The 26,002-nt window shown below is 37.3% G+C and overlaps 1 pseudogene; it reads right to left on the bottom strand.

Moving 5' to 3' along the window:
* Nucleotides 1-7,239: 7,239 nt before the first annotated feature.
* On the bottom strand, nucleotides 7,240-8,341 carry LOC129499533 (importin subunit alpha-1-like; annotated as a pseudogene).
* Between the last annotated feature and the right edge of the window lie 17,661 nt (nucleotides 8,342-26,002).

Here is a 26,002-nt window from a genome sequence, read left to right as displayed (position 1 = left end):
TAAGAACATAATAGAAGCAGAGGAATCAGTTGGTGAAATCTATTTAAGGAAGAGGAGAAAGATAAGTGCCTTTCTGGTTGTGTTGAGTTACTGGCAAGGAATTCAGGGCAATCTATTCGGTTAGAAAATGGGAATGAAATGAAAAGGCTGATATTATCTATATATGCAAAGCTTTGGCAAGGAAGTTTTAGGACAAACTACAAAAGGGGACATTGTTTAATTTTCAATATCTATTAATCATCGATCCTTAATGACTCTATAATTAACAGAACTACTCTAATAATAAACAGACATGCAGACACAAAAACGTATATACTCATACAAATATTCCTGCAAAGATAATTGACAATAGTTACCACAATAAATTTAGAATATCCATCTGTAGTGTTAGTAAATAATGAGACAGATTTAACTTTAGAATTAATTTGGATAAAATGACCCCATGAAGTTCCCTTACAGTGCTTCTTTTATTTGAATTCCAGAACCCCTCCTTAGGCCCTTTTGGTTGCTTATTTTCTTATTGTTAATAATCTCTTATAAGGTAATGTGGGTAGAACAGGATTTGTGCTATCTTGGGGCCATTTTTATCAAGTGCTTGAAGGGTGCTGGAGGCTATTTTTATCAGATGGTGCTAGACCGATTTTCTAGAGGTTAGGTTTCATTTTATTAGTTGATGTCTAGCAGCACCAAAATTTGCTTAAGTTAGGTGGGGCACAGTTAGGCCACTAACTATCCAGCTATATTTGTCTTCCATTAATCAGTGGAAACTATCCAGTTTCTAAAATAGATTTTCAAACTTACCTAGGCTCCCTTCTCCCCTCTTTCTCTTTCTTTTTGAAAATATGTTTATTGAATGCCTGTTCCATCCCAGACGTTATGTTGAGTGCTAGGAACAGATCGATGAATAAGTTCTGGTTTTTAGGAACTTCATAGTCTAGTACATTGGAACTATAAATGCTCGGATAGAGGAGTACACAAAAGGGAACTAAATCTGACCTGGAAATGGAGGGATAAATGAGAAATGATTTCCTGAAAATGGTGATATTTGAGCAGTGTTTTGAAGATGAGTTGGAAGTAGCTATAAAAAAAGAGTGTTGTGGGATGAGAGAGTCCATTCTTGGTAGAGATTTAAAGACACTTACGAATAGTCTGAATACCTGAAAAGATGATCCTATTTAGGGCATTCTAGGAGATGGAGTGAAAAAAGTGGGCAGGAGTAAATAATTATGAGTCTTGGGTTCAAAGGACTTTCAACCACTTTCTGAAAGCTAGAGGGAACCATTTTAGGATTTTATGCAAGGGATTAACTTGATAAAATTTGTATTTTAGAAAGATTATTTTGGCACAAGATTGGAAAATGGATTTGAAGAAGGTAAGATTGGAGGCAAGGCAGTCTATGAGAAGCCACTGCTGAAATCTCGGAAAGAAGATGAAAATGAGGCAGACCATATGGGACTTGGACCTTGATTGACAAAGTAAGTGACAGAAAAGAACAAATGCTCAATGTTTGGCTTGGATATTTGAGTCCTTAATGTGACCATTCAGTGAGGATACAGAAGTGAGATCTGATTTTGGGAAATAGATATTTCAGATTTTGGCATTTGGAAGTTGATATTCTCATTGGTTATCCAAGAAGAAATGTCTATTAGGCAACTCATTTCAATGTTTTGAGCAAGACATACAGACCAGAATTATTCTGTAAAGCTGATGTCATAGGCATAGGTGCCAGACCCCAAGGGTCATGGGGTGAGGACTGAGTTTGGAGCTCTTGGGAAGACATTTAATTGATAATCAGAGGAACACATGGGGGAGAAAAATAAGCAGGAGAAGTAGGAGTAGGAAAAAAAAACAGAGAGGAGCAATGGTATAATGGAAATAGAGAGTTTAAAGAAGGAGGAAATGTCATTTGTGTCAGCCTGCAAACAGGCATATTAAGAAAACTTTTTATTATATTTTATATTATAAAGATATAATCAGTGACCTTTGAACTGAGAAGTTTCACTAAAGCAGTATGGGCAGGGCTGAGTTTGGAACAGATTACAAAGGGGAACCCCAGTTACAAGGGGAACAGCTGAGTTAGAAATGAAAAATGATGGGATCCCTGGGTGGCGCAGTGGTTTAGTGCCTGCCTTTGGCCCAGGGCGCGATCCTGGAGACCCGGGATCGAATCCCACATCGGGCTCCCGGTGCATGGAGCCTGCTTCTCCCTCTGCCCGTGTCTCTGCCTCTCTCTCTCTCTCTCTCTGTGTGTGTGTGTGACTATCATAAATTAAAAAAAAAGAAATGAAAAATGAAATAGTGGGATGAGAACACATCAAAAGTCCTGGTAGCAAAACCAGGTTGGGGGGCCAAAATGAGCAGTAATTGATCCTAGACAGGAGCAAGGAGAGAACAAAGCTCATATAGATTCTGTTAGAATATGATATAGTTTTAGCTGGCATGGCTGTAGTTAGGGTACCTTAGTGGCATTATGCAACCTCTGATACCACATTTCTGAGACAAGTTTTCTCCTGACCAACCATGTCACATCCAGAGGGTAAATCCGAAGTCCTGACCAGTTACATGCAGCTACTCCTCTAGCATTAAATAGCTGAGAACTGTTCCAACACAATGAGGCAAACTGTCTGTGGAAAGAGGAGTCTTTTATCATATACTACATAGGCCCAGAAATCAATAAATCCTTGACAGTCTGGAAAGAATCCTTTTGATGATGGATCCAATGCCACGGGAACTACTTAAATGCCTCAGCAATGTTTGTCTTTTGTCAAAGAGAAATGTGGGTGTAAACAGGATGTACCAAGAAGTCTTGAAGCTCTTACTTTGTTTTCAGGGTAGGCATGGATATCATGTACCACATTTTAAGGGATAAATATCCAGCTATATTGGTGAGATAGCTAAGAAAGGTATTCTTAGAAATTCTAATTTGTTGAGGGAAGGACAGGAGACAGAGCTGCTGTGCGTGGATGTCCAGCTTGGCCGGCTGTCCTGAGCTGTCCTGAGCCAGTAGCTCTGGAGCAAAGGCAGGCAGGCTGATTCCATTCCTGGTTCATAGTTGAGTCTGCTTCCCACCTACTTACTCCCTGTAGTCATCCATTTTCTCTGGTTATTGATCTTAAGCTTTGCTCTGAATCATCTGCCACCAGACTTACTGTGTTTACCTGTGAATTACTAGTAGCTGACTCTGACTCACCTTCTTGGATCATATCATGTCTTATAAAGTATACTCACTTGGGCAGAAATGAACCTTATTAAAACAGACTTGAGTAAAGGTTTTCATCCATCCTCATCACCAGAATGTTGATTGTAAGGATCTTACCAATCTAGTTGTCTATCTATAACAATATGATGAGATTTTTAGTTCAGAACTTTAATAAGCAACAAAAGAATTTGTTGACAATGCCTAATTCCCCAATCTGGAAGGATAACTATTTCAGTTCATGCAGTTTAATACCACAAAATAGAACGTGGGACAATGGCATTTGATAGAAGTGCTCAGTTTTTTGGTGAAAACCCTTTGCCAAAGAAATAGTTTTTGTTTGAGTCTGACTAGAAATTTTTTCTCTTTTTTCTTGTTTTTTTTTTTTTTTTTTTTTTTTTTTTTTTAGAGAGGGATGGGGGAAATGGGGCAGAGGGAGAAGGAGAGAGGGTATCTTATGCAGGCTCCACTTGGGGCTCGATCTCACAACCCTCAGCTCATGACCTGAACTGAAATCAGGAGTCAGTTGCTTAACTGAGCCACCCAGGTACCCCTTGAACTTTCTTATTTGGCCAAATTTAGCTGATCCTCTTCTGATCCTCCTCTGTGTATTACACACTAATTTGCCACTATCTTCTGCTGGAGGATATAATTTTTTTGCAGAGATATTTTTTAGAATGAATTTTTTTTCCCATTGAAACTGTGAAAAATGTTTAATTCATTTTGTCTTGCAAAATGTTGATACCTGCTTTCTTCTTACTTCTGAAGTGGCTGGTTGTTGCCTTGATTCTGCTTCTGCATTATTAAATTCATCTTTATCCTTGTGGTCCTTGCTCACTTTTCCCATGCAGCACTCTCTGTCCTGATCTGCATTTTCCTCACTGTAGTGATGCTTAGTAGCTAAGACCTGGGAATGAGGCAGGCTGGACTTTAATTTGAGTACTGTTACTTGTATGGTCTTGGACAAACGGTTGGACATTTATATTTCTTATCTCTGAAATGGAGCCATAATGCTACTACCTACCTCATAAGTTGTTGTGATGATGAAATGAGATGATACACAGAGTGCTTAGCACAGCACTATCACATAGGAGGAAGGGTTTCATCATTACTAGTGTTTATTGGTTGAGTTCTAAACTGAATATATATTTACTCTCCACTATTTTTTAAGTTTGTTTGTTTGTTTATTTATTTATGTAATCACTATATCCAACATGGAGCTTGAACTCATGAGCCCGAAAGTAAGAGTCTCATGCTCTTCTGACTGAGTCAATGAGGTGCCCTTACTCCCCACTATTAAATAGAAACAAAATTCATGACACTTTCTGTATTATACCATTAAACCTCTCACTTTCTAGCAGTAGCATCATCTCTTCAATTATTCATGTTCAATATGTGGGCCAGCTATTCCTTCTTTTATAGTGGATCCTACATTTTTCCTGCTTTTCAGTCTCCAGTAAGATACAGTTTCATATCTTTGACCCTTCCTTCCTTTCCTGTTTTTTTCTTTCTTTTTTTCTATCTTTATTTCTAATCCTGTGTATTAGTTTTCTATTCTGAATAATAAATTACACAGACTTTGCTTAATATGATACACATTTATTATCTCATAGCTTTAATGGGTCAGGAGTTTGGGATGGCTTAGCAGTTTGGGTCTCTGTCCATTGTCTCACAGGCTATAATTAAGGTCTTGGTTGGGCTGTATTCTCTTTTTTTATTTTTTATTTTTTTATATTTATTTTTTGGGCTGCATTCTCATCTGGAGACTCAAGTAGGAAAGAATTTACTTCTGTACTCATTCAAGTTGAAGTATTCATACCCTTGAGGATCTATTACTGAAGACCCAGGCTTCTTACTGGCTGTTGTCTGCTGGCCTCCCATAGTTCCTTGACACATGGCTTCCTCAGCATGGCTGCTTGCTTTATCTAGACAGCAAAGAGAATCTCTCACTTCAGTCTGCTAAGGTGTAGTATTTTGTGATGTAATGTAAAATGGAAGTTACATCCCATCACTTTTGCTGTGTTCTATTTGTTAGAAGCAAGTCACAGGTCTCTTTTGCACTGAAGAAGAGGGGATTCCACAAAGGAGTGAACATTAGACAGTAGACACTCTTTGGAGGGAGTGTTTTAAAGAAAAGATTCATGGCAGCTATGAATCTTTAGTTTCATACTGCTCTCAGTTTTGAAGGGAAAAACACTTTACTGATATTATAAAATCTAATAGAAACAGAAGAAAAGGGAAATCTGTGTATAAATGAAGGCAATTGTAAGCAATAAAGGAGAATAAGACAGTTACATCAAATTGGGTACTTACAACATCCAGCCTCATTAGCTGGGGAAGTCTTGTGCAGACAGCTAGGCTGGAGTCCCAAAATAAGAGGCCTGGACAGAGCATCCTCACCTCAGGTAAGATTTCCAACTGACCATGCCCATAAGGGCTATATTTATAGGTCAGATGATGGGGTCTGAAGTTAAATATTTGTTTGCCTATGTGTAGTTTGGAGTGAACTGCATTTCTATGTTATCATGTCTTTACATCTTCAAGGACCCTGGGCTATACATGTGCTTGCTTCCCTTCTCAGATTCCATTCTAGGGGGCCGGCCCAGCCTGGAGCCAGAGAGGATGCAAAGCAAAAATTATAGCTTTTAGCATCCAGACCAGAAGGGCCAATTCTGACCTGGAGGCCAGCCAGTGTCAACCAACCAGGTTCCCAAGGTCACTCATGCAGCACAAGTTTCATAAACAACATTCTTTAGCCTGCCTGTGTATGTGCAGGTTGGGGTAGTCAGTTATGCAGGACAAATCAAAGAAACCGGAAACCTTCTTCCATACAGTATGGGGGTGATCACCATAGGGCCTGTGTGCCATGCCCAAATGCTTGACAAATTGTAAGGTCAAGGGGATACTGAACTCTTCCATAACCTTAATCTTGTTAATTCTATGAGCAAGATATCAAAATATTGTACTAAAAGAGAATTTGAGGTGGTGGTAGAATCGGAGGACCCTGAGCTTACCCTGTTGCATGTTTACAAGCAAGAAGCATGAGCAAAAGCTGGGTCACTGCCTTTAAAGAGACAACAGCCTGTGCAGAGAGGCAACATAAAATGGCAGCATCTAGGGCAAACGGGAGACAGATTTGTTCATACTGATTTTGGAACTTGTTCTTTGAAAATGAGGGATCTGGCAGGTGCCCTTTTCTTCTTCTACTACCAGCATAAATGCAGAGCCACCTGTGGGAGGTGGAGCCACACAGACACTCATGGCCTAGGTGTAGGGTGGGGGCAAATTTTGTTAAAACTGCTTGCGTCTTGCCCAGCTACTACGTGCACAACTGCTGCCCTCATGCCCACTGCACCATGACCAGCCACCACACTGCACTCAGCCATTTGCCCCCAGACACTGTTGAGTCACATGGCTGAATTGGTGTGCAGATACCAGCTGTTGGAGCACTCTGGGGGATCTGGAATAGGAACAAGTGGCCCAATGCAAATTTTGCTAACACTGCTGCTCTGCTCCCAAATTCCTTGACAGGCCTGCTGGGTCTGACTAACATCACAAAGAGCAAACACGCTCAAAAAAAGATAGTGAGTCAATGCAGACAATTGCACTGAAAGAAAAAGTAACTCAGAAACAAGGCATAAGCAACACACATAAGTTACTCTCCTGAAGTATCATGTTTTGGTGAACAGGGGACATTGCACTGCTGGGCATTCCAGGATCTCCTCTTCATAAAGTCACTACTTTCAAGAGCAGAAGAGATAGTTGGCTTTCTTTTCTTTCTCTCTTCCTTTTTTTAAAAGAAAAGGGTGAAATTTAATCTTTATTTATAGAACACTGCAAGATATAACATTCTACATAGAAATAAGAAACCCACTTAGAAGAGAAGTTCATACAATATGTACAGTTTGGAACTGTGCAAGTATAGTTTCATTGTAAATAGTACTACAACAAAAAAACATGTTTAAGAATTCTTAGTAGTGAAATAGTAAGGCAAACTTATACCAAACATAGTACACAACAGCTTTATGCCTCAGCTGTACAATCTAAAAGTCAAAGGTCCCAAGAATGCCATCCTGAACTTAGAATATATAGCCTTTAGGGATAGTTTCTGGCACAGCATTTTTATTTTCTTCCTCCTCTACAGAGAAATAGTTCTTGGTCAAGTTTAATGAAATCTATATAGACTCGTTTTCATCATTTTGTAGAACTTTGATTTTGTCCAAACCTCCATATTCTTCCATTATACTAAGTTTCTCAGTTTCACTTAGTTTTTCGTCAGCCTGAAAGATGTTTGAAATGGCATCTAGAATAAACAGAATAATTTTGGTATTTTTATAGTTAAGAGATTCATCAGTGGTTCTACTATGCCACAATGAATGAGGTATACAGTCTGTTCAACTGTTCCACCACTTGTATAGTTGGTCACAACCCATACAGCTTCCTTTTATGTCCTAAAGTCTGCCTTAGAGAGAACACCAATGAGGAATGGGACTAATCCATGATTCACAATTTGCTGTATCTGGTCCTAGTGACCAGCTGTGATACTTGACATTGTCCACATAGCTTGCTTCTGAGTATTAGTTTTGGTGTTCATTAGCAGTCTGGAAAGGACTGCAAGTGATCCCACATCTATTACAACCTGAGTCTGTTCATCTGTCCCAGTTACAATATTTCCTGTGGCTCTTAGCACAGGGGTCACAATGGGCAATTCAATAGCCCCTAGAAACTTTACAAGTTGTGATAGAACTCCTGTTTTCATGACCATTTCAGTTCATTCATTTGGGCCATAAGTAAGGTAGGAAATGGCCAAACAGGTATCCAGTAATACTTCTGGACCATCATGAAGTAGGAGATGAACTAAGGTAGGAACAATCTGCTCAACAGCATCTAATGGGGGTGCATGGTTTTTGTTGTGGTAATGGTTTGAAAGTGTCCAAAAAGGTTGTGTAAGTAACTACATGCAAAAGATGAAAAAAAAAAAAAAAAAAAAAAAAAGAAGAAGTCAGTAACTTACAGGAGAAAACCCATAAAGGTAGCAAGAGATTTTTCAACAGAAACTTTGCAAGCCAGAAGGGAATGACATGATATATTCAAAGTGCTGAATGGCAAAAATCTGCAGCCAAGAATATCTGGCAAGGCTATCATTCAGAATAGAAGGAGAGATAAAGAGTTTCCCATATAAAAACTAAAGGAGTTCATGACCACTAAACCAGCCTTGTAAGAAATATTAAAGGGGCCTTTTTGAGTAGAATGGAAAGACCAAAAGTGACAGTATAAAGGTAGGAAACACAAAAGTAGTAAAAATGGATACTTCTGTAAAAAAATCAATTAAGGAACTCATAAAAAGGATATAAAATATAATAACATATACCTAAAATGTGAGGAGGAGAGAAGAATGGATGCAAACAACCATCTACTTAATATAGACTGCTATATGCAGAGGTTATGTACAAACCTAATGGTAACCATATATCAGAGACCCATAATAAACATGTTAAGAATAAAGAGAAAGAAATCTGAACACATCATTAAATGAAATTAATAAAACTTGAAAGAGAGAAAGACAAGAAATGCTAAAAGAAAATCTTCAGAAACACACACAACCAAGTAATAATTTGGCAACAAATACATATCTATCAATAATTATTTTGAATGTAAATGAACTAAATGCTCCAACCAAAAGAAATAGCGTGACAGATAGATAAAAAAAGGAAGACCCATCTATATGCTGACTACAAAAGACTCATTTTATTTCATTCATTTATTTTTAGATTTATTTATTTTAGAGAAAGTGGTGGGGGGGTTGCAGAGGAAGAAGAAGAGAGAGTCTTAAGCTGACTCCTCGCTGAATGACATGGGGCTCAATCTCAGGATTCTCAGATCATGACCTGAGCTGAAACTAAGAGTCAGATGTTCAACCAGCTATGCCATCCAGGTGCCCTGAAACTCATTTTAGACCTAAGATAACTGGAGATTGAAAGTGAGAGGATGGAGAAATACCTATTATGGATGTCAAAAGAAAGCTGGAATAGCAGTACTTATATTGGACAAAATATATTTTAAAACAAAGACTGTTACGAGAAACATGAAGGACACTATGTAAGGGGGAAAATCCAACAAGAAGATACAACAATTGTAAATATTATGCACCCAATATAGAAGCACCCGAATACATAAAACAATAACAAACATAAAGGAACTAATCAATTATAATACAAAAATAGTAGGGGACTTTAACACCTCACTTACATCAATGGACAGATAATCTAGACAGAAAATCAATAAGGAAACAAGATGCACATTTTTTTTCAAGTTCACGTGGAACATTCTCCAGAATAGATCACTTATTAGCACACGAAACTAGCTTCAACAAATTCAAGAGGATTTAAGTAATACTATGCATTTTTTTCCAGCCACAATGCTATGAAGCTAGAAATCAACCACAAGAAAAAAAATCTGGGAAGACGCATGGAAGTTAAATAACATGTTACTAAACAATGAAGTGTCAACCAAGAAATCAAAAAGTACATGAAACAAATGAAAATGAAAACACAACAGTCCAAAATATTTGATATGCAGCAAAAGCTATTCAAAGAGGGAAGTTTGTAGCCATACAGTGCTACCTCAAGAAGCAAGAAAAATATCAAACAACCTAACCTTATATCTAAGGAGCTAGAAATAGAAAAACAAATAAAACTTAAAACCAGCAGAAGGAACGAAATAAAAAAGATTAGAACAGAAAAAATTATATAGAAACTTAAAAAAAAATAGAAGAGATCATTGAAACCAGGAGCTGGTTCTTTGAAAAAAAAATCAATAAAATTGATAACCCCAGACTTATAAAAAAAGAGAAAGGACTCAAATAAATAAAGTCACAAGTGAGGGAGAAGAAATAACCAATACCACAGAAATACATTCATAAGAGAATATTATGAAAAACCATATGCCAACAAATTGGACAACCTAGAAGAAATGGATAAATTCTTGGAAACATATAAACTACCAAAAATGAAACAGGAAGAAATAGAAAACTTGAACAGACTGATAGCAATGAAATTGAATCAGTAATCAAAAAACTCCCAAGAAGCAATAATCTAGGACCAGATGGCTTTCCAAGCAAATGCTACCAAACATTTATTTATTTTTTTTATTTTTATTTATTTATGATAGTCACACACAGAGAGAGAGAGAGGCAGAGACATAGGCAGAGGGAGAAGCAGGCTCCATGCACCGGGAGCCCGACGTGGGATTCGATCCTGGGTCTCCAGGATCGCGCCCTGGGCCAAAAGCAGGCACCAAGCCGCTGCGCCACCCAGGGATCCCGCTACCAAACATTTAAAGAAGAGTTAATATTTATTCTTCTCAAAGTATTCCAAAAATGGAAAAGGAAGAAAAAACTTCCAACTTATTTATGTGAGGCCAGCATTATTCTGATACCAAAACCAGATAAAGACACCACAAAAAAACAACTGCAGGCCAATATCCCCAATGAATACAGATGCAAAAATCCACAACAAAATAGTAGCAAACTGAATTCAACAATACATAAAAAAATATCATTCACCACACCAAATGGGATTTATTCTTGGGTTGCAAGAGTAGTTCAATATTTGTAAATCAATTAATGTGATACATCACATCAATAATAGAAAGAATCAGATAGATGATCATTTCAATAGATGCCAAAAACCCTCAACAAAGTAAGCTTAGAGGGGATACTCATCATAATTAAGGCCATTTATGAAAAATCCACAGCTAACATCAGCCTAAATGGGGAATAACTGAGAGCTTTTCCCGTAAGGTCAGGAATGAGATAAGAATGTCCACTCTCACCACTTCGATTCAACATAGTACTGGAAGTCCCAGCCACAGCAATCAGGCAACACAAAGAAATAAAAGGCATCCAAACCAGTAAGAGAGAAGTAAAATTTTTACTATTTGCAGATAACATGATACCATATATAGAAAACTCAAAAGACTCTACCAAAAACTGCTAGAACTGATGAAAGAATTTAAGAAACAAAACAGATGAACATAGGAGAAGGGAAGGAAAAATAAGATGAAAACAGGGAGACAAAGCATAAGAGACTCTTAACTATAGGAAAGAAACAGTGTTTCTGGAGGGGAGGTGGATTAGGGGATGGAGTAACTGGGTGAGGGGCATTAAGAAGGGCACTTGATGGAATGAGCACTGGCAACTGATGAATCACTAAATTCTACCTCTGAACCTAATAATATGCTGGGTTAATTAAATTTAATTTAAATTAAAAATAAAAATAAATAAAATAAAAATGAATTCAGTAAAGTCTCAAGATATAAAATCACTGTACAGAAATCTGTTGCCATCTCACACCAATAATGAAGCAGCAGAAAGAGAAATGAAGAAAATGGTCCCATTTATAATTGTACTAAAAAAAGAATGAGATATCTAGGAACAAACTTAGTTAAAAGGGTGAAAGACCTGTACTCTGAAAACTATAAAATACTAATAAAAGAAATTGAAGACCATACAAGGAAATTGAAAGACACTCTATGCTCATGGATTGTAAGAACAAATATTGTTAAAATGTCTATACTACCCAAAACAATCTAGATATTTAATGAAATCCCTATCAAAATACCAACAACATTTTTCACAGAGCTAGAACAAATAATCCTTACATTTATATGGAACCCCAAAAGACCCCAAATAGCCAAAGCAATCTTGAAAAAGAAAAGCAAGCTGGAAGCATCACAATTCTGTACTTCAAGTTATATTACAAAGCTGTAGTAATCAAAACAGTTTGGGACTGGCATAAAAATAGACACATAGATCAGTGAAACAGAATAGAAAACCTGGAAATAAACCTACAGCTATGTGGTCAATTAATCTCTGACAAAGCAGGAAAGACTATCTAATGGGAAAAAGAACCGTCGTCTCCTCAAAAAATGGTGTTGGGAAAACTGAACAGCAATGTGCAAAAGAATGAAACTGGGCCACTTTCTTACATTATACACAAAAATAAATTCAAAATAGATTAAATCCCTACATGTGAGACCTGAAACCATAAAAATCCTAGAGAGAACATAGTAACCTCTTTGACATTGGCCATAGCAACTTTTTTCTAGATATGTCTCTGGAGGCAAGAGAACTAAAAGCAAAAATAAACTATTGGGACTTTATCAAAATAAAAACTTTTGCATAGAGAAGAAAATAGTCAACAAAGCTAAAAGGAAGCCTATGGAATGGGAAAAGATATTTGCAAATGGCATATCCAATAAAGTGTTAGTATCCAAATTACATAAAGAATTTAGAAAACTGAATGCCCCCAAACCAAATAATCCAATTTAAAAAAAAGGGCAGAAGACATGAACAGACATTTCTCCAATGAACACATCCAGATGGCAGGCAGACAGATGAAAAGATGCTCACCATCACTTGCGACCAGGAATTGCAAATTAAAACTACAATGAGATATTACCTCACACTGTCAGAATGGCTACAGTTAGTAACACAAGAATCAACAGGTATTGGTGAGGATGTGGAGAAAAAGGATCCCTTGTGTACCATTTGTGGGAATGCAAACTGGTGAAGCCACTGTGGAAAGCAATATGGAGCTTCCTCAAAAATTTAAAATAGATGTACCCTATGACCCAGTAATTGCACTACTAAGTATTTACCCAAAGAATACAAAAACACTAATTCAAAGGGATACATGCACCCCTCTATTTATTGCAGCATTATTTATAATAGCTAAATTATGGAAGCAACCCATGTGTTCATCAATAGATGAATGGATAAAGAAGATGCAGTAAAAATATATGTGATGGAATATTACTCAGCTCTAAAAAAGAAAAAAATCCTGCCATTCGTGACATCATGGATGGAGTTAGAGTGTATTATGCTAAGCAAAATAAGTCAGAGAAAGGGAAATATCATATGATTATCTCATGTAGAATTTAATTTGTAGACAAAACAAATGAACAAAGGGGAAAATAAGAGAAAGAAACCAAGAAACATGCAATTGTAGAGAACAAATTGATGGTTACCAGAGGGGAGGTAGGTGAGAGGTTCAGTTAAATAGGTCATGGGGATTAAGGAGTACATTTGTTGTGATGAGCACTGGGTGACGTATGGAATGTTGAATCACTATATTATATACCTGTAACTAATATAGCACTATATGTTAGCTAATTGGAATTAAAATAAAAACTTAAAAAATAAATTAGTCTATTCAAAAACATCAATAGAACAAAGCAAAAAAAATTGTACTACATCCAGAATTCTTGGAAAAAATGTGACAGCAATAGAAGATATGAATGGAAGGTATTTACAAAGCCCTCTGGAAGCTTAGAAGCTTAGGAAAGGTCAAGTTTTGCAAAGATCTTTCAGGAAATGTGCCGAGTATTGAGGTCTGAGCAAAGTAGAAAGGACTTGAGATAGTCCAATTGGGTAATATGATAATAGTAGATTAAAGTCGAGGGGTAAACAAATTGTTAAGTACCAGTGTCTATCTTAGATTGGTTGGAGTGAATTTGTAAGGCAGCCAACAGACCATGGCTTTGTACAGTAACTGGGAAGTTTGGAAGCAGGATTAGGAAAAAAAGGTAAAGTTTAATTAAGGATGAGGATTGATAAAGCAAGAACAGTGGACATTTAGAGAGTGAGGGATTCTAAATCTTATTACTATTTCAATTTGACTTGTCTAGCTGAAGATAAATAATTGTTTGGCCAATATTAAGTTATAAGGTATTCCGAATATATGGAACCCCCCCCCAGAAAAAAATACAGTTTCTAATCATATTTAATAAATGTTAAAATTTCATATTTTTCCTTTATTTTTTCTCCTTTTTAAAACAGCTAAAACCATACCTCCTATACTATCTCTCTCCTTTTTTCTCCCTTAATGAAGATTTGAAGTTTGCAGTTCTTATCAGACCTGTTTAACTGGGTCCATATATATAATCTCAGAATGCCATTTTAAAGAAGGAAATTCTTTCGTGCACTCATTAGCAAGTAATAGATATAAAGAAAGGAAAAAAGAATTAGAATAATCTTCGAGGACACCAACTAATGCCCAGATGTTTTGTTGCAACATAATGTGCCTGATTTCAGAGCAAGTATTAAAATGGTTTAATATCCATTTGGCTTAAAAGGTTAAGGGCAGAAAAATAAATGTACTCTTCTGTGGAGGAGTTACACTGGAAGGCAAAGGGAGTTCTTGTCTAGCATGACCTGTAAGAGATAATTGTTCATTAGAGAGTGTGAAGTCTGTAGTAAGCACAATCACATTCATTAGCCAGTCCCTGCTTCCTGTCTGTAATGGGCATTAAGTTTCTCTCTGTTCAATTAGAATGAATTCTGGCTTTAGGACTGTAGATCCTTTCTGGGTTTTTAATATTCCAGCTTTTGGTATTTTTATTTTTGCATTTTCACTGAATAGTTGCAACCTTACAGCAAAATAGGAATTATTTCATAACTATATACTATACTATAGTCCAAATGTATGAGAAATTGTCATAGAATATAGAATGTATACAGAAACCAAGCAAAAATGCATTAAACATGAAACATTAATATAAAAATTATCTAAAATATATTTATACTGACTGACAAATGTAATATTTTGTTAAGCCCAAATAAAAGCCAGAAATTTAGGATACAGTATTTGAACAAAGATTCAGATTGTATATTGCTAGGTGTCAGAGTCACCTTCAGTTTAGTCTTAGGTAGGGTCACTCCAGTTTAAACTACATGGTTTAGACTTCTTTTCTGAGGTAAAAAAATAGCCTAACCCTTCCTCTTTTTTTTTAATAATAAATTTATTTTTTATTGGTGTTCAATTTGCCAACATACAGAATAACACCCAGTGCTCATCCCGTCAAGTGCCCCCCTCAGTGCCCGTCACCCATTCACCCCCATCCCCCGCCCTCCTCCCCTTCCACCACCCCTAGTTCATTTCCCAGAGTTAGGAGTCTTCATGTTCTGTCTCCTTTTCTGATATTTCCTACCCATTTCTTCTCCCTTCCCTTCTATTCCCTTTCACTATTATTTATATTCCCCAAATGAATGAGAACATATAATGTTTGTCCTCTGATTGACTCATTTCACTCAGCATAATACCCTCCCGTTCCATCTACGTTGAAGCAAATGGTGGGTATTTGTCATTTCTAATGGCTGAGTAATATTCCATTGTATACATAGACCACACCTTCTTTACCCATTCATCTTTCGATGGACACCGAGGCTTCTTCCACAGTTTGGCTATTATGGACATTGCTGCTATAAACATCGGGGTGCAGGTGTCCCGGCGTTTCATTGCATCTGCATCTTTGGGGTAAATCCCCAGCAGTGCAATTGCTGGGTCATAGGGCAGGTCTATTTTTTAACTCTTTGAGGAACCTCCACACAGTTTTCCAGAGTGGCTGCACCAGTTCACGTTCCCACCAACAGTGTAAGAGGGTTCCCTTTTCTCCGCATCCTCTCCAACATTTGTAGTTTCCTGCCTTGTTAATTTTCCCCATTCTCACTGGTGTGAGGTGGTATCTCATTGTGGTTTTGATTTGTATTTCCCTGATGGCAAGTGATGCAGAGCATTTTCTCATGTGCATGTTGGCCATGTCTATGTCTTCCTCTGTGAGATTTCTGTTCATGTCTTTTGCCCATTTCATGATTGGATTGTTTGTTTCTTTGGTGTTGAGTTTAATAAGTTCTTTATAGATTTTGGAAACTAGCCCTTTATCTGATATGTCATTTGCAAATATCTTTCTCCCATTCTGTAGGTTGTCTTTGAGTTTTGTTGACTGTATCCTTTGCTGTGCAAAAGCTTCTTATCTTGATGAAGTCCCAATAGTTCATTTTTGCTTTTGTTTCTTTTGCCTTCGTGGATGTATCTTGCAAGAAGTTACTGTGGCCGAGTTCAAAAAGCTAACCCTTCCTCTTGATTATGCCTGGTAGCAAAACTCATTTAACAAGCAACCCAACCAAATAAATAGGTGCATGTGGAAAACAAAGTCAGAATGTAACTTTGTGAGAGTATTTTGGGTGGGGGTAGGTGGGAATGTATTACAAATGCACTTACAGTATTATGAAATGGAACTTCAAAACTCATTCATTTCAAACCATTTTTATACTGAGAAGCTACTTGTATCTGTTACTGTGCTACTCTGGAGAGGAGAGGCAAATATGTGAAAATTCTTACTCTTATAGTATTAATGCAGATTGATTAAACCTGTCAAGATGATAGAAGCTTCACTCTTGTGGTAGAGTGGTAAGTTTGATTTTCTGGGTGATAGGCTGGATATTTTGGGGGTATTATGAGATGCTTAGAACCTTTTGATAACTGATTAGATAGAAAGGGTATAAGAAACTTAATTGACATATTGGAAGAGTCAGTGATTTTCACGGAGGTCAACCCTGTGTGGGCTATATTGAAAAACAAATGCACACTTTAGGAAATTTCCATGAGAGTGGCCTTCTGTCAGGGAAATTCTGACAGAAGCAGACAGACCTCTCTGACAGCAGCAGAATCTAATACACTAACAGTGTAATATCATCTGTTCAACATGTAGGAAGGAAGAGTCTCTCAACTTTAGCTGTTCCCTGATATTTCTAAGATTCAACTTTGACAGTGTCCTTGGGCAAATGATTTGTGATTAGGTGAATGTGACACTGGATTTTTTTTAGAATTTCTCATTCCTCGAAAATATGCCTGAAAAACCAATATAGTGAATGTGAGGAAAATCAGTAAAGTCAAGAGCACTAGGCTTTATCTCCACTTACGATTAAAATGGAAATTTCAGATGTAAACCATGCATAAATACATAGACAAGCATATTTTCTGAAAGGTAGAGAATTATATGACCCTTGCATCATTCTATTCTCAAGATATCTATTAAGTTCTTATTATGTGAGAGGTATGGTACTCAGCATTGGGGATATAAAGAAGAGTAAACCATCATTCCTGCCTTCCACTATAAGAGCAGTTACAACAATGTGATTAATGCTACAATAGAGGAATAAACAAGATGCTGAGAAGGCACAAGAGAGGCAACACTTTACTTTTCCTAGATAGCATAGAAAAAGCTTCTCATAGAGGGTTGCATTTGAGTAGATGATTGAAAAAATAAATTAGTCTTCCAGGGTAATAGGAAGAAACATTATAGACTGAAGAGAACATATAAGAGAAGGAAGAAAGTTCGGTAGCAGCCAGGAGACCAGGGTGTGTTGCAGATATAAAATTTAATTAATTAAAATTTAATTTTATTTAGGTATAGTTGACATATAATGTTACATTAGTTTTAGGTATACAACATAGTGATTCAACAACTATATACATCATGCTATGCTCACCACAAGTATGGTCTACCATCTGTTAACATACAACATTATTACAATACCATTAACTTTATTCTGTATGCTGTGCCTTTTATGCCTATGACTTAATCATGCTATAACTTGAGGCCTGTCTCTCCCACTCCCCTTTAAACATTTTGCCCATGCACTGACCCTGTTCCCTCTGGAAACCATCAGTATGTTCTCTGTATTTATAGGTCTGATTCTACTTTTTGATTGTTTATTTATTTGTTTTGCTTTATAGATTCCACATATAAGTTAAATCATATAGTATTTATCTTTTTCCATCTGACTTATTTGAAAAAAGAACCCTTGTGCACTGTTGGTACAAGTGTTAAATTGATACCCCCACTGTGGGAAATAGTATGGGGGTTCCCCAAAAAATTAAAAATAGAAATACCATATGATTCAATAATTCCACTACTGGGTATTTACCCAAAGGAAAAAAACCCACATATTTAAGAAGATCTATGCACCCCTGTGTTTATTGCAGCATTATTTACAATACTGAAATTAAAGTAGCAGCCTAAGTGTCCATCGATCGATGAATGGTTAGAGAAGTGTGGTATACACACACATGCACACACACACAAAGAGGAATATTATGCAGACATAAAAAGGATGAGATCTTGCCATTTGTGATAACATGTGTTGACCTAAAGGGTTATGCTAATGCAGACAGAACTTTTAAAGTTAGACAGTGGCACAAATCCCAAAAAGACTTGAATGCTCTACTCTGGAGTTTGGACTTCAACCTGCAGACTATGGGGGCCTTTGAGGGATTTGAATCCAAAAAGATGGAGAATGGATGATGAAGGCAGTGGGTGATGCTGGATTCTGGGTGACCAGTTAGAAAGCTAACATCTTTTGATGAGAAATGATGAAGACCTGGGACTGAGGTAGAGGAGCAGTAGAGGATTAATCTCAGCTTTCTGACTTTGTGAATCACTGTTTTATTAAACAAAAGAGAAGAGCCAGCTTTTGGGAAGGGAAAGGGTGGATTCAGTTTTGGACACCTGGAATTTGAGATTCTGTGAAACATCTGGGTAGAAATGATCATGAAGCAGTTGGTAAAGTAAGCATGAAGCTCAAGGGAGAGATCCAGTTTGGAGGTAATAGATTTTAGAATCATTAACGTATAGAAATTTTTGGAGATTTGAATGTGAATATAAGATTGCTCAGGACAAGTATTTCACATCAGAGGAGAAGAGCAAAGATCAGCCCTGGGACTCCTATAAATTAAGGAGAGGGTGTGGGGAACCAGCTGTGGAGCCTGGCTGAGAACTAAATCTCATAGTCCTTGGCACAGTGGGGATACATGAGGTCCAGAGTCTGCACATTGACTCTTGACCACATTGTACTCTAGATATAGCTCCTCTGCTGCTCCTCCCCCCTCCTTTAGTCAATAGCCTATTCTTTTACTCTTTGAAGTAAACATATTTTTCTCTGCTTCCCAAAGTTAATCATTCCTATAGACGATCCGTTATCTCACTTAATAAAAACTAGAGGAGACAAAGCCTCAGGGTCCGAGTCCAGTCTGAGTCCGAGTTCTAGTCTTAGTCTCTCTGTCCCCCAGATTAAAATTTAGTGAGAGTTGGAGTCTTTCTTTGTATCGTTGCCTCCAACTATCCTGGATCCATGGCATCAGGGGAAAAAAGGAGTGGATAGTTCCAAGAAGATACTGGTTAACAGTATATAATACTGCTTGAGTGATAAAGCTTGAAAATGACACTGGGTTAGGCCATCATAGACCAAGAGAAGAACAAAAATGGCTTTATTGGAATGGTAAAAGAATAAGGTAACAGAGGGTTGAGGATTGAATAGGAGGCGAGGAAGCAAAGCCTTCAAAGGATTATGATTTCAACCGTCTCCTGAAAGCAAGAAAAAAGGAATATTTGTAGCTTGAGGGTGCTGAAGGGTTTCAGAATTATACTTTTAAAAATAATAGAAGAAAGTTGATATTTAGGAGAATTCAAGAACCTGCTGAGGTGGCTAATGGACTAGTTTAAAAAAAAACAGCTTTTTTTCCCCTTCTATTTTGGGTGTTATATAAGGATGTTTTAAAACTAGCTTTGACTTTGAAATGTCTAAACCTGTCTAGAAGTTCCTTGAGAAACACTTGAGACAAAGGACAGTTTAGGAAAGAATGCCCACTGCTGCTGAATGCAGAGTGTGGCTAGATGTGAAGATGATGTTTAAATAATGGCAAAGAAAGTTAAAAATCTTTCAGCATCTTTGCTGACTCCAAGAAGCAAAAACAACATGCCCTCTGGCAAACACATTTTCCCTTCTGAAATTCTGTCAAATAAACTCAGAAGGACATGAAAAAAAGTGGAAATACATCTTGTAACATGTGCTGATATGGTTGCACAGCCCTTATTTCATAGACTGTACATGATGAATTTCAACACTGGATCTGATTTCTCTGGCATGTACATTGTGCAAAAGAGCTTGGAGAGGTACAACTTTATATTCATTCTAGAGAACTTGAGAAAGCATTGCACCAAAATGAGACTATAGGTACTATATAAGCAAGAAGAAATCTTTCCCTCAAAAATGAAGGTTCTCCCTAGTAACATTCAAGGAAAATTGCATCCTCTGAGGCACTTTATACATTCATATTTGCCAATGAAAGAAATGCAGCATAGGTTTAGCATTTCATTTGGGGTATCACTGTCTTAGCTAGCTTTGAATGGGCTTATTTTTCGAGAACTGAAATAGTAGCTCATCATATATTTCTCAGCTTCTGAAATGATTGGTATTCCTCTCCTATCTAGCAGCTGTTAGAGGGTTTTTTTATTCAACCAGTGAAGAGTTCCAAAATAGAAGTGTTGTCCTGGATGTATTTTAAAAACACACATTTCAGGTCTTTACTTCTTAACTTAAAGTAGTAGATAAAAATCTCAAAACGAAAATGACAAGATAACATTGTGACATGATTCATAAAGGTATAAGGAATCCATAGATGGCCCTGCGTGTCAGCTCCCAAGGCAAATACTGCAATTGTCATACCTAACATCCAAGAACTAAGTGAATTTGGTTAAAACCTTGATTCACTACAATGCTTATGGAATCAAGTGTTCTGGGTAACTAAATTCTTTAGTTATTTAGATGGCTAAATAGAATACCCCTTTTATTTGAATTTTTGTTGCCATATTGTATTAATTTAGTGGTTTCCCTCTTGGTGTAAAAAGCTGAGTTTGATTGTGTATTCATATTCTATTCCTGTTGAAGGGGGAGAGGTAGCTGTTTTCTTGATATTTTCCTTGAGGTCTGTGCACAGGAGAGAGATTGTAGTTGGTTGCTGGCTATTTCCTATTCTAGATCTGGCGATTAATCTGTTTATTATTATTTTTTAAATTAAAAAAATTTTTTTGAGAAAGAGTGTGTGAGCCGGGGTGGGGGTGGGGGGCAGAGGGAGAGGAAGATGGAAAGAAAGAATATTAAGCACGTGGAGCCTGACGAGGGGCTCAGAATCACAACCCTGAGATCATGACCTGAGCCAAAATCAAGAGTCGCCACTTAACTGACCATTCATACCTGCCTCATAGGGTTGCTCTTCATATCCCCACAGTGCCAGGCCCGTGTTAGTTGTGATTATTACCATCCTTTACTCTTCTTATTCATGGGTAGGCCAGAGTGCACCTCTAACCCCTGTGCAGTTGGAGATTTCTTAGTCAGTTTGGGCTGCTGTAACAGAATACCGTAGACTGGCTGGATTTAATAACAGAAGTTTATTTCTCAAAATAGATGGTGGGAATCCAAAATTATGGTGTCAGCATGGTCTGGTAAAGATTCTTTTCTTGATTTGCCTCTTTCTTGCTCTGTCCTCACATGGTAGAGGGAAAGAGAGGGTTCTAGCCTTTTCTTTCTATTAAGATACTAATACCATCATGAGGCTCTACCCTCATGACCTTGTTTAAACCTAATTACTTCCCAAAGACCAAATCTTCTAACACCATCATATGGAGGTTAGGGTTTTTGCATATAATGTTTGGGTTCATAGCAGGAGAAGATGGGCATTTTCCTTGGAGAGCTTAATCCTCACTTCCCAGACCTTGGAAAGAGCTATTCCCTGTAAATTTGGTGCTGCTTGGTCTTTTATGTATGAATATTCTTAGATTGGTTTGTATGTTCTATTATAAGAGATTGTGTGCTTCAAGTAAATAATTAAAGAAAAAAACCCCACAGGTTGTTATGTTGTCGTTTGCTTCTTTATAGCCTTAACATTTAGAAAATAATTTCTGGGTACTAAATTACATTAATTTGAGGGTTTCAATAGATTAATCAAGGTTTTCTATAATATACTTCGATAGAAGACAGTGAGTAATTACATGAATTATAAAACATAAAAGTAAACCAACGTATAATGAGAAAAGGCAATTTATCAGTGCTCTCTCCATGCTTCTGCGTATACCTTGATGTATGCAAGAGAATAGCAACCTGGTTAGCTTCCCTCTCCTCCAGGGGTAGGCAGCAACTGGAGGATTCTTTTGATCATTTTATTCATTTTGTGTTAAAACTATAGCACTTCTAATTTATAGACATATTGTGAATGTCAAGGAAATGTCACCCAAATCATTTGAAATACAGTGAAATTCATATGTTATATTTAAGTAACAGGTTGCCCTGGGATCCAAGGGATGCGAACTTAAATAGAACTGGGATTTTGACTGTTCAATTTCAGCACTTTAAAGACACAGAATAATCAAGGTGAATTTCTTAAAGGAAGAGACTCTGCGGATAGAACGGTAACTGTGAAGTATTTCTGGATAAGCCATTAAGTGGCAGATTGGCATACGGCTACATTTCAGATCCTGATTTGTTTGGTTTAATGTGAATCACTTTTTTCCCTGTAAATTGAAGCCCAAATCCTATAATGGAGATACTTAAATGAACCCTCTGGGTCACTTAGGCATCTTTTTCAGCAGCCCTCTGAGAAATTCAATAGTCTGTTATAAAAATCGAGTTTTATATGTTTCTGCTGATGCCTGAGGAAAAATTTGATTATCCTCTAGATTTTTTCCAATCCTTTAACTAGATTGGATTATTTGCTGATTTACCCTTTACTTCCCAGTGCCGTAGTAGTGTTCTATTTACAGACTTTATAGTATAAGCTGACAAGATTATAAGATGTTTATCTTCCTAGGGGAACAACGTGGTAGACTTTGCCATTGGTCTTATATGGATCCACATTGGAATCCTGCTTTGATTACCTGTGAATTGGGTGACCTTATGCAAATGACATGATTTCTGTTGGTTTTAGTCCCATTTTAAGTATAGTGGAGATACTAAAGATAATCTTGCATGGGGCAGCCTGGGTGGCTCAGCAGTTTAGCGCCGTCTTTGGCCCAGGGCCTGATCCTGGAACCCAGGATCAAGTCCCACGTCAGGCTCCCTGCATGGAGCCTGCTTCTCCCTCTGCCTGTGTCTCTGCCCTCCCCCTCTCTGTTTCTTATGAATAAATAAAAATAAAAAAAAAACCTTGCATGGAGTTGGTCGAATGAGTAGCGACAATGCATGTGGAAATACTGGGTTCTGGTAGGCTCTCAATAAATGTAAATCACCTTCCATCTCATCAACCCCCAAACCATATTTTATTTATTGAGGAAGCATACAACCAAGGCTATGTTTAGATCCAGAATCTTTTATAATGAGAGTTCAAAATAATACATCCTAAATCAATCTGTCTTGGTCAGAGTTCAGAGATGTAGACCAGTAGGTACTATACATCAAAAAGATTTATCACAAGGAATTGGCTTGTGCAATGTTTTAGCTGTGTAGCCAACTCTGAAATTCATAGGGCAGGCTGTCAAGAAGGGCAGGGACTGAGGCTACTGTCCTTAAGTAAAATTGATTCTTCTTTAGGGAAGACTCAGCTCTACTTTGAAGGTCTCTAAACTGATTCAGCAGGCCCACTCAGATTATTTGAAATAATCTGCCTCACTTAAAGCCAACTGATTATGGACTTTAATCACATCTATAAAATGCTTTGGCAGAAACACCTAGATTAGTGTTTTGTTGAATACCTGGAGACTGTAGCCTAGTCAGACTGACATACCAAGAAGACCATCACACCATCCATCCGGCCTCTCTGGATTCTTTTGTTCATAGAAAGTAGGAACTTTTAGTATATGTGCTGCCTACAGAAAGTGGGAGCTTTTAAAGAAATTACTTTTATTACAGTAAAATATGAGGCTCAGTATTTTTTTAAACCAAACGGCTGAAAAATCATACGGAAAAATTTGTAGTTTCATGAGCTGAGGTCAAATGTGAAAATACACTAGAAGATAAATGTTTTCTGCATACTATCATAAATTATTTAATTTTTTCTTGTTTATGGATTTATAGTTGGTCTCTTCCACTAAGATGCAAGCTCTATGAGGACAGGGGTTTGTTGTATTCACTTTGAAATCCTCAACATCTTGAGCAGCACTTGGTGTAAGACAGATACTCAATAAATATTAATGGAATAAGTCAATAAATGATTTCTTCCAGAGAAGAGTTGAGTTACATTATCTTGTCTGAATAAAGAATTTTCTGTTATGTTTACTTGAGTCACTTTTGGCTTCAGCTGTGTATTGTACCAATGCTTATTAGAGGACTAGACTGAGGAATGAAATCTGATCTGCCCATTGGTCACCAAACCAGGTGCTTTGGTTTGGGCTGTGTTGGGAGGAAGAAATACTTTTTCTTCCAATAAAGGGGCCTTATGCACACACCCAACTGTGTTCCTGGGTTGTAGGGTGGGGAGTGTATCATCCTGTGTAGTTCTCACATAGGTCAGTAGCAACCCCAGCATTCTTCCATTATAACTTCCCATTGCATGTTGGAGATTTGGGAGAACAACAAACAGAAGACTAAAATGCCTCATCTGTTCTTCTTGGGTGGCAACTTCCTCTACAAGATCATGATCCTGTTTCTTCTCCATAGGGAACAAACCCTGGTATTAAGTCAGTTAAAGATCGGAATAACAATCTATTGGTGACTTTAAGATTTAGTACTTACTGCTTTATCTCCAACATTTTCTGAGAAAAATACACATCTCTTTACAAATGCATGAATTATTTGATATATAAAAGATTATGTATAACATGTACGTAAGTTATGAAGTATAACTGTACAAACACTCATGAATTCACAAGGTTAGGAAATAGAACATCACTAATACTATTAAAAATTTCTGTTCTGTTTGCATATCCTCCCTCATCATCCTGTCTCCCTCCGGAAATCACCAGTGTCCTGAATTTTGCATTTGTCATTTGCTTGGTATTTTTCACAGTTCTATCAGATATGTATGAATCCCTAAACAATATGTTATTTCATTTGCTTCTTTTTAACTTTACCTCAGTGGTATCATAATATATATAATTTTTCACTAATCTTCTTTCCTTATTTATTTATTTTAGAAATATTTTATTTATTCACGAGAGACACAGAGAGAGAAGCAGAGACATAGGCAGAGGGAGAAGCAGGCTCCCTACGGGGAGCCTGATGCGGGACTTGATCCAAGGACCCCAGGATCATGCCCTGAGCTGAAAGCAGATGCTCAATCACTGAGCCACCCAGGTTCCCCTATAAGCTTTTTCTTTAAGTATAACCTGCATACAGAAAATTTTACATACCATGCATATGTAGTTTGATGAATTTGTACAAAGTGAACACACTCATATAACCAGCACACAGGTTCAGTCAGAGAATATAATCAACACCCCAGAAGCACGCCTTCCCCGCATTTCCCTCCCTGTCACTACTGGCTCTGCTCCTCACCCTCTGTCCACATCCTTTCTCCCATCCCCTTGGGGAAGGCTCTTTGAATATTCTGACATTTTGAAGTGATGGTGCTGTGGTACTGTGAATATAACATTGTTCATGGAGGTATAAGATTAGAGTTAAATCCTAGCTCTAATATATCTTTACCATGACTTTGGGTCCTTATAACTCTCTGGTTCTCAAATGCTTTATCTGTAACATGGAGATCATAAGGAATTTTTGGTTTGACAAGAAATTTAAGTGAACTAAGAGAAGTGGAATTTTCTAATAAAGGTGCTGGCACAGAGTAGATAGTAAGTGTTAGACCCTGAGAGCTGAGTGACTCTATGTGAGTTGGAGGATATGAACTCACAGGACATCATTTCTAGATTGTATGATCTTTTGACATTAACCTATGAATGTGTTCTCTTGCCTCCATTGCTGTAGTCCATTTTCTCAGGCATTTTTCTGTTCTAGGGACAAGCTTTCTTGAGATATCCTTTATCCTGAACGAAGTGAAACTGAAGTTCCAATATGTAGTCTAGTCTCACCTTACAAGTCCTAGTTTGCTGGCCTCAATATTAGTTTGATATGAGCTTTGATAAAATTCTTATTATGGAGTTGAAGAAAGCAGCAGTGTACATCAGTGGCTTCTCTCATATTTATAGTCTAGACTTGAAGCTTGTTTTAAGTTACACTTGACACCTTTGGAATGCAAT

The sequence above is a fragment of the Nyctereutes procyonoides genome, unplaced genomic scaffold (genome assembly GCF_905146905.1).
Source record: "Nyctereutes procyonoides isolate TBG_1078 unplaced genomic scaffold, NYPRO_anot_genome, whole genome shotgun sequence".
NCBI classification, from domain to species: Eukaryota; Metazoa; Chordata; class Mammalia; order Carnivora; family Canidae; genus Nyctereutes; species Nyctereutes procyonoides.
This window is presented reverse-complemented; position numbering and strand designations above follow the sequence as displayed.